The sequence below is a fragment of the Callorhinus ursinus genome, unplaced genomic scaffold (assembly GCF_003265705.2).
Source record: "Callorhinus ursinus isolate GAN/ISIS: 27379988/994484 unplaced genomic scaffold, GSC_fseal_2.0 scaffold14, whole genome shotgun sequence".
NCBI classification, from domain to species: Eukaryota; Metazoa; Chordata; class Mammalia; order Carnivora; family Otariidae; genus Callorhinus; species Callorhinus ursinus.
In genome coordinates this window covers 27,752,421-27,769,155 of record NW_027397076.1, presented here as the reverse complement: position 1 = coordinate 27,769,155, position 16,735 = coordinate 27,752,421, and the positions used below count along the sequence as shown (strand labels likewise).

The following is a 16,735-nucleotide window of genomic DNA, read 5'->3' as shown; positions in this document are numbered from 1 at the left end:
GTTAGCCTGGTGATGGGTATTAAAGAGGGCACATTCTGCGTGGAGCATTGGGTGTTATGCACAAACAATGAATCATGGAACACTACATCAAAAACTAATGATGTAATGTATGGTGATTAACATAACAATAAAAAATTATAAAAAAATTTATCTAGAATCTGATCACAAAAAAAAGCAAAATGTCAAACAATAAATACAATATACTATCTTTTGTGTAAGAAGTATATAAATATATGTACGCCTATTTTCTTATTTTACCAAAAAAAAAAAATCACTAGATTGGTAAATTAAAAACAATATTGATACCTGTAGAAGAACTGAGGAGATTGAACAAAGGGTTTGGTGAAAAAAACTCACAAAATATAGTTACATTATTATTTTTGTTACATTATTTTCTGATACTATTTTTGTTACAGTCATACATTTCTGGACTAAGCATAAGATCACTGGATAATATAAAAGGCATCTCTTTGAGGTGAAATGTTTGCATTCTTTTCAGGTCATTGTGCCAATTTGTTTTTAATTGAAATTTTGTTGTCTTTGTGATTACTGGAAATTTTTAACAGAATCTGACAGTGAGTTGACTATTAGTCTTACTTTTTCCATGTAGTAATATTCTTTTTTTTTTTAAGATTTTATTTTTAGCTAATCTGTACACCCAGTGTGGGGCTCAACCTCACAACCCTGAGGTCAAGAGTCACACGGTCCGCTGATTAAGCCAGCCAGGTGCCCCAGTAATTTTCTTTTTTTTAATCTTTTCATAGGCATCTTTAAAAAAATGGGAAAGTTTACATTATACTTCTCATAAAAATTCACACACTAATTATGAAATTCTAATTATCTTTATGATCTATTTTAAGATCTGACATGATAAGTAATCTCAGTTTCCTCTTTAAAATGCCTTGGCTGAGCTTGTTTATCTACTTAATTTAGTTAATATTCCAAGTCATACCTGCAAAAAAATAAAACTTTCCTCATTTGACATTTTGCTTCAAATTGCTTAAGCAAGCCCAAAATTGTTGGAAAAAACTTTGGACATTTACATTATTTGTTTTTACTATAGAGGCTCACGACATGCCTTTTGATTTCTAAGATTTCTCTCCTATTTAATATTTTTTCATAATTTTTATAATACAGTTTCATGTATTTATATTAAAACTTTTCTGATTATTTTATATTTTTGTGCCAAATATAGTATAGGACAGCTATTTATTTTGGTATGATTATTTTATTCTTCATAGCAAGATAAAACCTATCTATTCTTACTTTACTATTGGGGATTTTCTATGCTATCCTATTATTAGTTTCTACTTTAAAAAGTGGGAATTCAAGCAGCTCTCTTAGGAACACATTCCAATAATTAATAACCCTCATTATTAGGAAACATCTTTTACCTCACTTAAATTTTTGGTGCTTCAACTCAACTACTTATACTGTTCCTCATGAATTGAGACAGTCCATCATCAACATTTTGCTGTATCTCTCAGTGTTCATTTTTCATGTGAACATTATTTCTCCTTTTTCAATTATTTTCATATATACTTCAAAAATATTCAGTAAAGAGTCAGCTCATCTTAATAAATACATCATGGGCTAAATTTCAATTATGATTATTACTTTTAATTCCCTTATATAACCATACTTAATGCCTGAGAAGTTTTCAAGTGGCTTTTGACCTGATTTTTTAAACAATTTAGTAGTAATTTTTACCTTTATCATATAAAGAAAATGCTAACCAAAAAAGATTATTCTAATTTTACTCTAAACAATCATTAGGCAAAGAAAATTCTTAGGAAATGAGATTTCTGATGAAAATAAATATACTTAGAAAACTAGTTTAGCCACATAAAATTATTTTTCTAAAGCATTCTGCATTGGAGGTGATATTTTCCAGCTGTGCATTTTTTTAAAATATTTATTTTAAAGAGCACGTGAGCGAGGGGAGGGGCAAAGGGAGAGGGAGAGAGAATCTCAAGCAAGCTCCATGCTCAGTGGGGAGCCTGATGAAGGGCTCAGTCTCACGACTCTGAGACCATGACCTGAGCCAAAATCAAGAGTAGGTCACTTAACCGATTGAGCCACCCAGGAGCCCCACCAGCTGTACATTTTTAATTGAGTTAGATAATTAGTCAAAGGTAAATATGAATACTAGAAAATATGTATGAATTAAAATGGACTTTGTTAAATACATAACATCAGTAGTTAAATACATAGTAAGGCAATAAAAATACTAAATATGTGAGATACTTTTCAACTTACATTCAAAACTATTGGTTTGATATTTTCACTTTAGATAAAAGGAAAAGATTTTTTAATTGAAAAGAACATTATTTTCTAGGCAAAGATTGGTTAATCCAAGAGACCTTAAAAATGAGAACTACACTGATATTATTATATATACACAAACTTGGAACATTGCTTTCAGAAACAGTTCTCAAGACTTGAGACAGAAAAGTAATTTTGTTTGTCTTAGTTATAGTTTGTTGAATGAAAGAATGACTGTATACATTTATTAAAATCAGCTTAGTGTATTTTTAATGAGAAGACTCTGAAAATATCAATGAAAGGCTTAGTTTCATAATAATTTTTATTTCAAAATTGATTTGTTCCTTTAAAAAACTAGAAATTATTAATGCTTAGAACATACGATCTGACTAATTTTCAATTCAAGTCAATGGAAATAAAAATGGCTTTTGCTCTCCATAGTTCTCTAGATAGGTCTATTTTGCTTCAAGGACTGTCTTTATCAGTAGAAACATAAAATGAATATAAACTCTTCTCCTGTACAATATAGATTACTCAGGTCTAAGCCTGTGATGGACAACTATTCCTTCTTCATAGACTGCCAATGACCTAAGCACCCCCCCCAGAAAAATCAGCAATCAAAAAGAATTATGTTTTGAACTTCTAAATACTGTCTACTGTGATTTGTCATCATAATTAAAATCAGAAATCTTTCAAGTGTCACTAAATAAGGCTTTTGTTGTTTTATAAAATCCAATGGACCATTCAGAATGGCTGAATCAATTTTTCTCCCTGACCATGCCCCCAGTGATCTAATTCAGTCATTACAAAACAATTCTTCCTTTATTCCTATGGCCTAAGCAAAAGTGAGTTGAAATATTAGAGAAAAAAAATGAATATCTTTAGTAGAAACCAGAAAGAGATATTTTACTCATTAGCTTTGATTTTCATTCTCCTAATTAACTTGAGCTTTTCAGTGAGAATGGATTGTAGAGCAGTGGGTAACGTGTTTGTTATTCAGTGATAGAGAAATGCAACACAACTGATGATTGACTTTGCTGTGAGGTATAAAAGCTACTTCCCAAATGGTGTGCCATTTCATTTTTGGAACAAGCAAGAAAGTAAAGAAATTTATGGGTGATGAAATCTAATAGAGAAGGTAAATTTAACATGGGTCTCCTCATTCCTAAATGAGAGAGCTCTATTCTCTGAGACTTATCTGCTGTGATTATAGAAGGAAAGAACGAAGGGGATGATGTTTATCTGAGACATATGTATTTTATGTGGTCACTGTATGTTCATTTGTTCAATACAAATTTATTGAGTTCCTATTTGACAATTACTGATTATAAGCACTTAGATACAGTGATGAAAAACACAGAAAAACTCCTTGCTCCTTGCATGGGGTTTATAATCTAGAAGGAGAAGACAAAAAATAAGCATATGAATTAGAAAGAGTGCCATGTAAATGGACTTATAACTTTGCTGAGATAGGATAGTTTATAACAAATGAATGTTCCATCACAGAACCAAAAGAGAAGCCTGATTTTTAAAAAAAAAAGTTTAAAATATTATAGGTATTGAAACACTAAGTACTGAGTACTTAGAAGATATAATCTCTGAGATGCAGCAGCTGTAAGGTTAAGCAAACAAACGTTTTACAGTTACTTCTTTCCTTCAGTTTCTAAACAAAGGGCAGGAGACTGATGAGCAGAGAATGGACCCAGGAAAAGTCCTCTACTAATACTTAGAGAAGAAGTGTAGCTTTTGTCAGCTCTACAAGGATAGAATGACAAAAAATAAAAACACAATGAACCAAGATTTCAATAAGATGGGTTGTGCAGAGAACTAATATCAATGTTCTGTCAGTTTCCACTCAAGATATTTGGCAAATTTTAAAGCCACATGAAGCACAGTATTGAGCGAGCAAGAAAAAACTCTAAACAATCAAAGAAAAACTGTGATTAGTCTACACATGTAAAGAAAACTAGGATTAGAGTTTAGAACTCACCAGTAAATACCCCAAATGTAGTTGGAGGGCCACATGTAAAGGAGCTTACCATTTATATGTTTTCCTTTCAGAGTGTTATGGCTTCGAGCCTTACATTTAAGTCTTTAATCCATTCTGAGTTAATTTGTGTGTATGGTCAAGTTTCATTCTTTTGCATGTGGCTATCCAGTTTTCTTAGCACCATTTAGAGAAGACACTGTCATTTCCCTATTGTATATTCTTAGTTTCTTTATTATAAATTAATTGACCATAGAGACATAGGTTTATTTCTGGGCTCTCTTTTCAGTTCCATTGATCTATGTGTCTGTTTTTATGCCAGTACCATACCATTTTGATGATGATAGCTTTGTAATATAGTTTGAAATCCAAAATGCCATTGCAAGTTGTCTTTGAGTATAGTTACACACAATGTTGCATTAATTTCAGGTGTACAACTTGGGGATTTGACAGGTTTATACATTATGCTATGTTCACCACAAGTATAGCTATCATCTGTCCCATTACATTGCTATTATAATATCATTGACTTACTTCCTTATGCCCTGCTTTTTCTTCCTGTCACCTACTCATTCCATAACTGGAGGCCTGTATCTTTCTCTCTTCTTCACTAATTTTGCCCAACCTCCCACCTATCTCCCCTCTGGCAACCATCAGTTTTTTCTCTATAATTATAGTTCTGATTCGGCTTTCTTTTTGTTGTTCATTTTTTTAGATTCTATTTATAAGTGGAATCATATGGCATTTGTCTTTCTTAGTCTGACTTATTTCACTTAGCATAATACCTTCAATACCCACAAAGACACAATCTCATCTTTTTTATGGTTGTGTAATATTCTTGTGTGTGTGTGTGTGTGTGTGTGTGCACACGCGCGCATACGTACCACACTTTCCTTATCCATTCATTTACTGATGGACACTTAGGTTGCTTCCATGTCTAGATTATAGTAAATACTGCAGTAAACATAGAGATGCATATATTTTTGAATTAGTGTTTTGTTTTCTCTGGGTAAATACCCAAAACTGGAATTAGTGGATTATATGGTATTTCTATTTTTAATTTTTTTGAGGAACCTCTGTATTATTTTCTACAATAGCTACACCAGTTTATATTTCCACCAACAGTGCCCAAGGTTCTTTTTTCTCTACCTCCTCACCAACACTTGTTTCTTGTCTTCTTGGATTTTAGCCATTCTGATGGATGTGAGGTGATATCTCATTGTGGTTGTGATTTGCATTTCCCTGATGATGAGTGATGTTGAGTACCTTTACATAGTCTTTTGGCAATCTGTCTTGGTCTCCTTTGGAAAAATGTCTCCTCAGATCCTCTGCCCATTTTTTAATAGGATGTTTCGTTTTTGGGTGTTGAGTTGTATAAGTTCTTAATATACTTTGGATACTGACCCTTTAATCAGATATGTCATTTGCAAATATCTTCTCCCATTCAGTCTTTTGTCTTCTTGATCATTTCCTTTGCTGTGCAAAAGCTTTTTTTTTTTATGTAGTCCCAGTAGTTGATTTTTGCTCTTATTTCCCTTGCCTTAAGAGACATAGCTAGAAAAATGTTGCTAGGACTGATGTTATAAGATAAATTACTACTTGTGTTTTCTCCCAGGATTTTTATGGTTTCAGGTTTCATGTGTAGGTGTTTAATCCAATTTAAGTTTATTTTTGTGTATGGTATTACAAAGTAGTCCAGTTTCATTTTTTCACATGTAGCTGTCCAGTTTTCCCAGCATCATTTGTTGACTGTCTTTTCTTACATATTCTTCCCTCGTTTGCTATAGATTAATTGGCCATACAAGTGTGGGTTTATTTCTGGTCTCTATTCTGTTCCATTGATCTTTGTTTCCATTTTTGTGCCAGTACCATAGTGCTTTAATTATTACAGCTTTGTAGTATACCTTGAAATCTGGAATTGTGGTCCCTTCAGCTTTGTTCTTCATTCTCAGCATTGATTTGGCAAGACCCTGGTCTTCTTTGATTCCATATAAATGTCAATATTATTTGTTCTAGTTCTGTGAAAAATGCTGTTGTTATTTTGATAAGGATTGTATTGAATCTATAGATTGCTTTGGGTAATAAGCACATTTTGACAGTATTAGGTCCTCTAATACATAAGTATAGAATATCTTTCCATTTGTTTGTGTCATAAATTTCTTTCACCAGTGTTTTATAGTTCTCAGAATACCAGTCTTTCACCTCTTTGGTTAAGTTTATTCCTGGGTATCCTATTCTTTTTGGTGCAGTTATAAATGGTGGTTTGCTGTTTTTTTGTCTTTTTTTTTTAATTTCTCTTTCTACAACTTTGTGGTTAGTGTATAGAAACACTATTGATTTCTGGGTATTAGTTTTGTATCCTGACACTTGATGAATTTGTTTTTTACTTCTAGTAGATGGTGTCTTTAGGATTTTTATGTATAGTACCATGTTGTCTGCAAATAATGACAATTTAACTTCTTTTGTACCAATAAGGATGGCTCTCTTATTTCTTTTTCTTGTCTGATTGCCATTGCTAGGGCTTCTGGTACTATGTTTAATAGATATGGAGAGAAATGGATCTTGCTCCTGACCTTGAAGAGAGAGCTCCCAGTTTTCATCATTGAGGATGATGTTAGCTGTGGGTATTTCATATATGACTGGGGCTGGTGTGCACTTAAGGACCCTGGGTTTGCTGAGGTTGCAAGCTCCCTATGATGACTGGACCCACCATTTATGACATCTGGATTTGCCTGTTAGAGTGTCAGGATCCTCCAGTTATGGTGTCTAATCTTGTCCTTTATGGCATCCAGACCCTGCTCCAGTTGGGCTTTTAAGGTGGAAGGGGAGGTTAAGCTTCTGTCTTCAGCTCAGTCATGATCTCAGGGTCCAGGGATTGAGCCCCGCATTGGGCTCCTTACTCAGCAGGGAGCCTGCTTCTCCCTCTGCCTGCTGTTTCCCCTGTTTGTGCTCTCTCTCTCTCTGTCTCTGTAGCAAATAAATAAATAAATCTTAAAGAAAAAAAACGGTGGAAGGGGAGAGAGCATTCCCACATCTCCTCAGCCCTCTTAAACTGTGGCTTTTTTTTCCTGTACCCTATCATGACTAGGGCTGGTGTGGGTTTGTAGACACTGGGCTCACTAATGTTGCAAGCTCAGAGATGACTGGACTCACTCACCAGTTGTGGTGTCCAGACCCTGCTCCATTCTAGGCTTTTAATGTGGGGCAGAAACATAAACCATGTCATTCTCCAGTCCCTTTGGCCTGGAGAGGTTTCCTGTAGTTTCCCCGCCACTCAGAGAGTTCTAGTGTTGTCTCTTTTATATGCTTGTGCCTCTTTTAAACCATGGTTTGTTTTCTGTGCCCAAGGACAGAGAGGGATCTGTTCCTGGTCCCTCAGTACCGTCCCTCTCCACTGCTGTTTGCAGCATTGGGGATGGGAAATCCCTCTGTTACCAGGTCTCTATCTCTCTTGCTATTCTCTTTCCATTCTATCTTTGGTTGTTCAGTAGTTTTACTGAAGGAGGATTTTTTCTGTTAATTGGTGTAATTTGTTGTGTTCTGTGGAGTGGGTGAGTTCAGTGTTTTCTTGCATTGCCATCTTGAATGGGAATGCCCCACCATTGGAATTTTGATAGAGATTGCTTTGAATCATTACACTGCTGTAGGGTAGTAGGGGCATTTTAATGATACTCTTCTAATCCATAAACATGAAATATCACTCCATTTATTTGTGTATTCAGTTTCTTTTATCAATGTCTGCTAGTTTTCAGTGCACAGGTCTTTCACTTCCTTGGTTAAATTTATTTCTATGTATTTTATTCTTCTGATAGAATTGTATATGAGATTGTATTCTTTATTTCTTTTTCTCATAGTTCATTATTAGTGTATAGAAATGTAACAGGATTTTGTATATTGATTTTGTATCTTGCAACTTTAGTGAACTTGTTGATTAGTTCTAACAGTGTTCCTTCTTTTTCTTTCTTTCTCTCTTTCAACTGCTGTAGTTAAGACTTCCAATACTTGGTGGAATAAAAGTGGCAAGAGTGGGCATCTTTGTCTTGTTCCTGATTTTAGAGAAAAAACTTTCAGATTTTCAACATTGAGAACGATGTTAGCTGTGGGCTTGTCATATATAGCTTTTATTATGTAGGCTTTATTATTATTATGAGGTATGTTTCTAATATACTCACTTTATTATGTTAAAGTATGTTCCCTCTATACTTTGTTGAGAGTTTTTAAATCATAAATTGATGCTGAATTTTGTCAAATTCTTTTTCTGCATCTATTGAGATGGCTATATGATTTTTATCCTTCATTTTGTTAATGTCGTGTATCATGATGATTGATTTGCAGATGTTGAACAACACTTGCATCTTGGAATAAATTCCACTTGAGCATGGTGTATGATCTTATTAGTGTATTGTTAAATTCAGTTTGCTAATATTTTTTGATGGTTTTTGCATCTATGTTCTTCAAGGATATTGGCCTGTGCTTTTCTTGTGGATTCCTTGTCTGGTGTTGTTACAACAGTGATGCTGACCTCATAACATAAGTTTGGAATAATTTGTCTTTCTCAATTTGGAAGAGTTTGAGAAGGATTGGTATTAATACTTCTTTGAATGGTGAGTAGAATTCACCAGTGAAGCCATCTGGTTTTGGACTTGTTTGGTTGGAAGGATTTTGATTACTGATTGAATCTCTTTACTAGTACTCCATCTATTTAGATTTCCTATCTTTTCATGATTCAATCTTGGCAGGTTGTATATTTCTGGGAACTTAACCATTTTTTTAGGTTGCCCAATTTGTTGGCATATAATTGTTCAAATAGTCTCTTATGATTCTTTGTATTTCTGTAGCATCAGTTGTAACATCTCCTCTTTCATTTTTAATTTATTTGAGCCCTCTCTCTTTTTGTTCTTGATGAGTCTAACTAATGGTTTGTCAGTTGTGTTTATCTTTCAAAAACCCATTCTTAGATTTATATTTTCTATTGTCTTTTTAGTCTCAATTTCATTTATTTCTGCTCTGATCTTTTTATTTCCCTTATTATATTTACTGTGGGTTTTGTTTGTACTTCTTTTTCTAGTCTCTTGAGGTGTAAAGTTAGGCTAGTGTTTTTGTTTTGTTTTGAGATTTTTGTCCTTTCTCGAGGCAGGCATTTATCACCATGAACTTCTCTCTTAGAACTGCTTTCCTGCACCCCATAAGTTTTTAACATGCTGCATTTCCATTTTCATTTGTCTCAAGGTATTTTTTCTCTTTTGATTTATTCTTTGACCCATTGTTGTTCAGTAGCATGTTGTTTAATTTCCCCACATATAATATTAATTTTCCAGTTTTCATCTTATAATTGATTTCTAGTTTCATACCATTGTGATTGGAAAAGATGCTTGATATGATTGCAATTTTAAATTTATTAATACTTGTTTCATGGCCTAATATTTGATCTATTCTGGAGAATGTCCCAAGCACATTTGAGAATAATGCATATTCTATTTCTTTTGACTGGAATGTTCTGTATTTATCTGTTAAATCCATCTGGTCTAATGTGTCATTTAAAGCCATTGTTTTCTTATTGACTTTCTGTCTGGATGATCCATCCTCAGTATAAGTAGGGTATTAAGTCCACCCATTTTTATTGTACTATTTCTCCTTTTAGGGCTGTTAATCTTTGTTTTATAAATTTAGGTGTTCCTATTTAGGTGCATAAATATTTACAAATGTTATATCCTCTTGCTGGATGACTCCTTTATCATTACAAAACTCCCTTCTTTGTCTCTTATTATAGTCTTTGTTTTAATGTCTATTTTGTCTGAGGTAAGTATAGCTACCCCATGTTTCTTTGCCTTTCCATTTGCCTGGAATATCTTTTTCCATTCTCTTGTTTCTGTATGTGTGTATCTTATAGGCAGCATATAGCTAGGTCTTATTTTTTTTATCCATGTAGCCACTCCGTCTTTTGATTGGAAATTTTAGTCTATTTACATTTAAAGTAATTATTGGCAGATATTCACTTATTGCCATTTTAAAAATTGTTTTCTGGCTGTTTTATAGTTCCACCTTGTTCCTTTCTTCTTGCTTTCTTTGTGGTTTGATGATTTTCTTTAGTGATATGCTTAGATTCCTTTCTCATCATCTTTTGTATACCTGCAGTAGGTTTTCGATTTGTAGTTACCATGAAGGTACGTATAACAATATGTACTTGTAGGAGTTTATTTTAAGTTGATAATAACTTAAGTTTGAACATATTCTATAGCTCTACATTTTTAGTCTCCCCAACCTTCTGCATTTTATTATCATTTGTTCACTTTTAACAATTTCTTTTCTTATTTTGTGCACTAAATGCATAAAAGAGCTGTGTTGATATAAACTGAAAATTATGATTGATAAGTACATATGTGTCTGTGAAGGTAAAATAGAGCTCTCAGTTGACCTGAAATGTGCATGCAGCATGAATGAAAAAATAAACCTTTTTGTTGTCTTATGCCTCTGATACGATGTTACTGTGAGTTACTGACATGTGACCTGACCTTACCTTGTCTGATACATTTTCCAAAATGATCAGACCATATATCCACTCTCCACCCTGTATATTTCATCAGACCTACTAGTTTTCTTGATGTTCTGAAACAAGACAGATCCATTTCCAACTCAAAACCTTTAAATATGGAAATCTCAAAGTTGAAATGCATTTCCGTCTATTATATGTGGGAAATGATCCCTCACATCTTCCACGTCCTATGTCAAAAAGTTATCTCCTCAATAGGGCCTCTCCTTACTGCCCTATTTAACATTTCAATTTTTGCCTAATCCCTTTCCCTCCACCTGGCTTAATTAATTATATATAATTTATCACCATCTAATATATAGGTGTATATTGCTCATTTGTTTTTTGTTTGTTTGTTTGTTTCTCCTCCACCAGAACATGAGAGCAAAACTTTTTCTTTTTTTGAGAGAAGTTTTAGGTTCACAATAAAATAAATAGGAAGGTAAGAGATTTCCCACATTCATCCTGTCCCCACATATGCATAGCCATTCCCACTATCAACATCCCTCACCAGAGTGACACGTTTATTACAATTGATGAACCTACATTGACACACCATAATGACTCAAATTCCATAATTTACATTACAGTTCACTCTTAAGTTGTACATGCTATGAATTTGAACAAATGTATAATAACATGTGTCCATTATAGTATCATACAGAGTATTTTAACTGCCCTAAAAATCTTCTGTGCTCTGCCTATTGACTCTCCCAACCCCAACTTTTTGAACCACTGATTTTTGTATTATGTCCATAGTTTTGCCTTTGCCAGAAAGTCATGTAGTTGGAATTAGACACTGTGTAACCTTTTCAGATTGGCTTCTTTGACCTAGTAATATGCACTTGTTTCCTGTGTGTTTTTTCATGGCTTGATAGTTTTTGCTGTTGTTGTTTAGCACTGAAAAATATTCAATTGTCTGGATGTACCATGGTTTATTTACCCATCCACCTGCTGAAGGATATCTTGGTTGCTTCCATGTTTTGGCAATTATAAATCTGCTATAAACATTTTAGCGCAGGTTTTTGTGTGAACATAAATATTCAACTCCTTTGGGTAAATACTAAGGAGTATGATTGCTAAATTGTATGGTAAGAATATGTTCAGTTTTTAAAAAACTACCAAAATTCCTTCAAAGTGGCTGTACCATTTTACATTCCCACCAGCAATGAACGAGAGCTTCTGTTGTTCCATATCTTCACCAGTATTTGGTAGGGTCAGTGTTACAGATTTTGGTGATTCTAACAGGTTTCTAGTGGTATCTCATTGTTGCTTTAATTTGACAGATGATGTGGAACATCTGCTTATTGGCCATGTTGGTATAACATTTTTTGGTGAGTATCTGTTAAGGTCTTTGGCCCCATTTTTAAATTGGCTTGTTTGTTGAGTTGTAAGTGTTCTTCATATATTTTAGATAACAGCCGTTTATCAGATGTTTCTTTTGCAAATATCTTCTCCCATTTGGTGGCTTGTCTGTTCATTATCTTGAAAATATCTTTCAAAAAGCAGAATTTTAAAAATTTTCATGAAGTTCTTGGGGCGCCTGGGTGGCTCAGTTGGTTAAGCGACTGCCTTCAGCTCAGGTCATGATCCTGGAGTCCCGGGATCGAGTTCCGCATCGGGCTCCCTGCTCAACGAGGAGCCTGCTTCTCCCTCTAACCCTCCCCCCTCTCATGTACTCTCTCTCTCTCTCTCATTCTCGTTCTCTCAAATAAATAAACAAATAAATCTTTAAAAAAATAAAAAATAAAAATTTTCATGAAGTTCAATTTATTCTTTTTTTTTTTCATGGATCATACTTTTTGGTGTTGTGTTTAAAGTCCTTGCCAAAGCCATGGCCATCTGGATTTTCTAGGTGTTATTTTCTAGGGCTTTTACAGTTTTGTATTCTACATTTATGTGTATGATCTATTTTGAGTTAATTTTTGTGAAGGGTTTAAGGTCTATATTTGCATTTGTATTTCTGCATATAGATGTCCAGTTGTTCTAGCAGGGCTTTCTATCTCTTCTTCTTCCCCATTGCCTAGAAAAGTCCTTGGTGCATAGTAGGGTCTCAATAACTTTTTTTAAGTGAAAGAATGTACATTTATGTATGTATACCACAAAAATAGAAATAAAATAAAACTTCATCTGGATTAAGAAACATTCTCTTTTCAAATATGATTATATATGGGGAGATTATTTCATGCCAGGAATTTATTTACTACTGAGATAATTTCTTAAACTTGTTTTTTTTTATCTAAGACCTGACACTAGAAACTTTGAAGGGGGTAGGAGATTCAATTAATGGATGAGAATGAAAATAATTGGAAGAGGGAAAGAAAGGAGAAAGAAAGCCAGACTGGCCAGGTTAATAAGTAATCAAGTATTTGAGTCCTGAAGGTCTCTGTGGCCAATATATGCTAAAGACTAGCTGCTATCCCTGCTTTCTAGAAAACAAATATGCCTTTGAGAATCTCATCAAACTCTGGTCAATGAGTTAGATCTTAGAACAGATTCTATTTGTTTTAGACAGACAAAACAGTATAGTATTCATTTCACTTAACTATTTTAGAGCAAATTCATTTTCATTAGGGCAACATTGAATTCTTGCTATGTTCCAGAAAAACTGCTAAACATTTTCATTTTAATTATATCATTTAATCTTCATCAAAATCTTAAAAGAGACAGTGCCAGTTTAGACACCGGCTCTGCTTTGACTATGAAGCATGAAGAGTTTTGTCACAAAGGGTATTTTGAGGGATAGTGCAGAAAGATACCACAATAGGACATTAGGTGGATCCCAATAGGACATTAAGGACTGTTTTGGTTACCTAGGGAAAGGGGTGAAAGGAAGCTTGTTAAATGGCAAAACCTATGCATAAAAACTTATAAACATATTGTTATTCCAATCCTTTGGATAAGGAATATGATCTGTTACTCAAAGTGTGCAACATAAGCAGCAGCATCTGCATTACCTGGCAGTTTGTTAGAAACAAAGAATCCCCGACACATTTTAGACCTATGGAATAAAAACCTGAATTTTAACAGTGTAACCAAATGAATCTTATGCACCTTAATGGTTATGATACACTACACTAGGAGATAGAACAATTTGGATATGAAGTTTGGTTCTACTTTTATGACCTTGGCCAACTACAGACCATATTCCTTATCTGAAAAGAGGTGAATGCAAAGATATTGAAAGGGTGATATATGCAAGATTAGCCTGTTATAACATTTGGAATCATTACAGAAAGAGTAATTGAAGTCTTATATGTATTTTTCCTACAACAAGATGGTAAATCTTAGTATGAAGCAAGTACTTTTATTACACCTTTACTAACAGAAACCGTCACAAGGTGAACAAAAGTAAGTGGATAATGAAAACAATCAACCATACCATACCATACTCCAGTAGGGCAGTAGGGGGCGTGGTGGGAAAGCCCTTGAGTTTTAGAAAGGTTTTTGCATATGGTTTCTGTATCAGTTAAAATAGGGTTTGGCCATGCCTTTCCCCTACTAAACCAAGATGGTTACTGAGGAGGAAGGCAAACTACAAAGAAATAGAAATTTTCTTATTTTCTGTAGAAATTGAGCATGATTGGGTAAGATTGCTTAAATTGTTGTGTTGAATTAAGTTTGAAAGATTTTAGATATTTGGCAAAATGTTGCTGCTCCCACCACACACACAGACACACTCCTGCCTGGTAATTGCCTATAAAGTATCAAGAAAGTGCTCATGAGATCAAATACAGATCAAATAAAATCCATATCAAATACAGATAAAATAAGTAATTCACTCTCCCCTCCATACTTGAACTATACTGTGAGCTAAATTTTTGCAACATTAGTGTACTAACATTTGGAATATAACCCATTCATGACCTACTACCCGTGCTTTTAAAAATTTTGTTATATTGTTCTGCTTAATCAGACGATTATCTGATAATAGTAAGTGTTTTAGATTATTATTTAAAATAACTTACTGCTAATTTTATGAGCAATTTTATATACATTGGTACTTCACTGAGCCTGGCTTTTAAAAATTGTGTTCAGTTGCCTCTAATGATTACTTAATAATAAATTTAATCAAGGTTTTTAAGAAGCACATATAAATTTGAAAAAAAATAATAAGAGGAACCATACAAATAGTGGTTGGGTTGTTTTTAAATTAAGGACATTATATATAGCTGCTATGATTGAGTTATGCATATGAAACTGAAAAATCAAATTTTATTTTCCTCTACTGGTTTTTATGGTTAAAACCACAAAGCTATTATTTTATTTTTAATTATAGTCTTTTCAGGTCTTTTGCATTCCATTCCTTTTGAAATGTATACAGTTCACTATGTCAGTTTTCACCTCAGGGTGACAGTCTCATTTTCTAGAACTTCTGAAAACTCATGAACCATACTTCTTCATGAGTTTTTAAGACATTATTTTCTTTTGACCTGCCATATGAAAAGAGTGGAAGTTAGTAACAATAATAAGCCTATTCCTATGGAAATGGTCTAGATATGATTTAATCAATCTTGCTATTCATGAAACAATTCATGAACTGCTTGTTGAGATTCAATAAGCAGTTTATGAATCCTTGAATTGAGAGATTCTGTTTAAAAAAAATCAGAATCTGGTAAGTTCCAATGGTGACAAATGTTAAGCAGTCCAAATTCAAACTGGCTATGAAACATCTCCGTTTTTAAACTCATCGTGAGCGGGCTCATGGCAGTGAGAATAGAGAAGGTGTGACTATAAGGTAATGAAACTCATTTTCTTTGTAAAACAGTCTCTATGAACAATTTCAGATGAGGAGTTCCAAAAGTGTTTCGAGCCATGGTAGCATCATTGCAATTAATGTACAGTCTCCCAGGGTGATTTGTTAGGTCAGAACTCATTCTGGTATTTGTTAGCAGTTGGCCTTGTTTTTTCCTTGTCACACCTTTTACGTTGGTGTAAGGTACTTTGCATCTGGAAGAATGCCTTTTAAAGGCCCTTGGAAAGGATGGTGCCGGGAGCCTCGTTCCTATCTGGAGTGTAGGAAAAGAAAATACAATCACATCCCTTAGTACTCTCAGTGTGCATCCTTATCCTGCCATGGATACATTTTTTTCAATTTAAATTTTAGTTAACATACAGTGAAATACTGGTATCAGGTGTGGAATTCAGTGTTACATTTTTAATTGCTCTCCTTAACAACCTTGATCCAAAAGCTTTAGAAGTAAACAGCTCTCTACCATTATCCTATTACAAGTGAACAGTCTCTCAATCCTGACCTAATTTTTAGAAAGGAAAAAAAAAATCAAAAAACAAGCATTTAAAAAAATCATTCTGAAATACAGTTTCTACAAACATTTTCCTGTGGGTGATCTTACTGGCTTAATAAACATTTGTAATCACAGAACTTAAAATATGGAACCACAAACTTGTGTTAGCAGTGTGTAATCTGAGTGCTCGCAGGACATCCAGCACTCACAGTGAGCTGATTTCTAGAACTGTCTCTGCACCAGCTGTCCGGGGAGCGGAAGCTGCCAATCCACCCTCCTATCTCCCTTGGAGGAGAATAGGTGGTAGCAACAATCCATGTGGGCGGAAACTGAGGAAATGGAGAATAAAGTAGAGGAGGAGGGGAAGGTGGCGCATGCATGGCTGTGATTGAATAAATGACACAGCTTGAATTCAACAGTGCTTCTGTTCCTGTTTTTGGATGTGCAAAGCCCTTTTTTCTCCCCCTCCTTTTTAAATTAGCAAACATAATCCTTACTAAGCACCTGGCCACCTCGCTCCTAGACCGCATCGGTGTCTGTCTCCTTTCATCTGTCATTTTAATGCAAAATATGAATGCAGTTTCACTGCTTTAAGAGAGTCACTGGGAGCCTGCTGATATTTTTCCAAGGAGAAGTACACTTAAAAATACATCTTTTATCAGAATTTCAAGTATTGGAATAATAGAGGAGTGATGACAAGAATAAGCA

At 34.1% G+C, this 16,735-nt stretch overlaps 1 pseudogene; it reads right to left on the bottom strand.

Moving 5' to 3' along the window:
- LOC112831086 (heterogeneous nuclear ribonucleoprotein A1-like 2) overlaps positions 1-16,407 on the bottom strand; it is a 31,864-nt pseudogene extending 15,457 nt beyond the window's left edge.
- Positions 16,408-16,735: the final 328 nt, after the last annotated feature.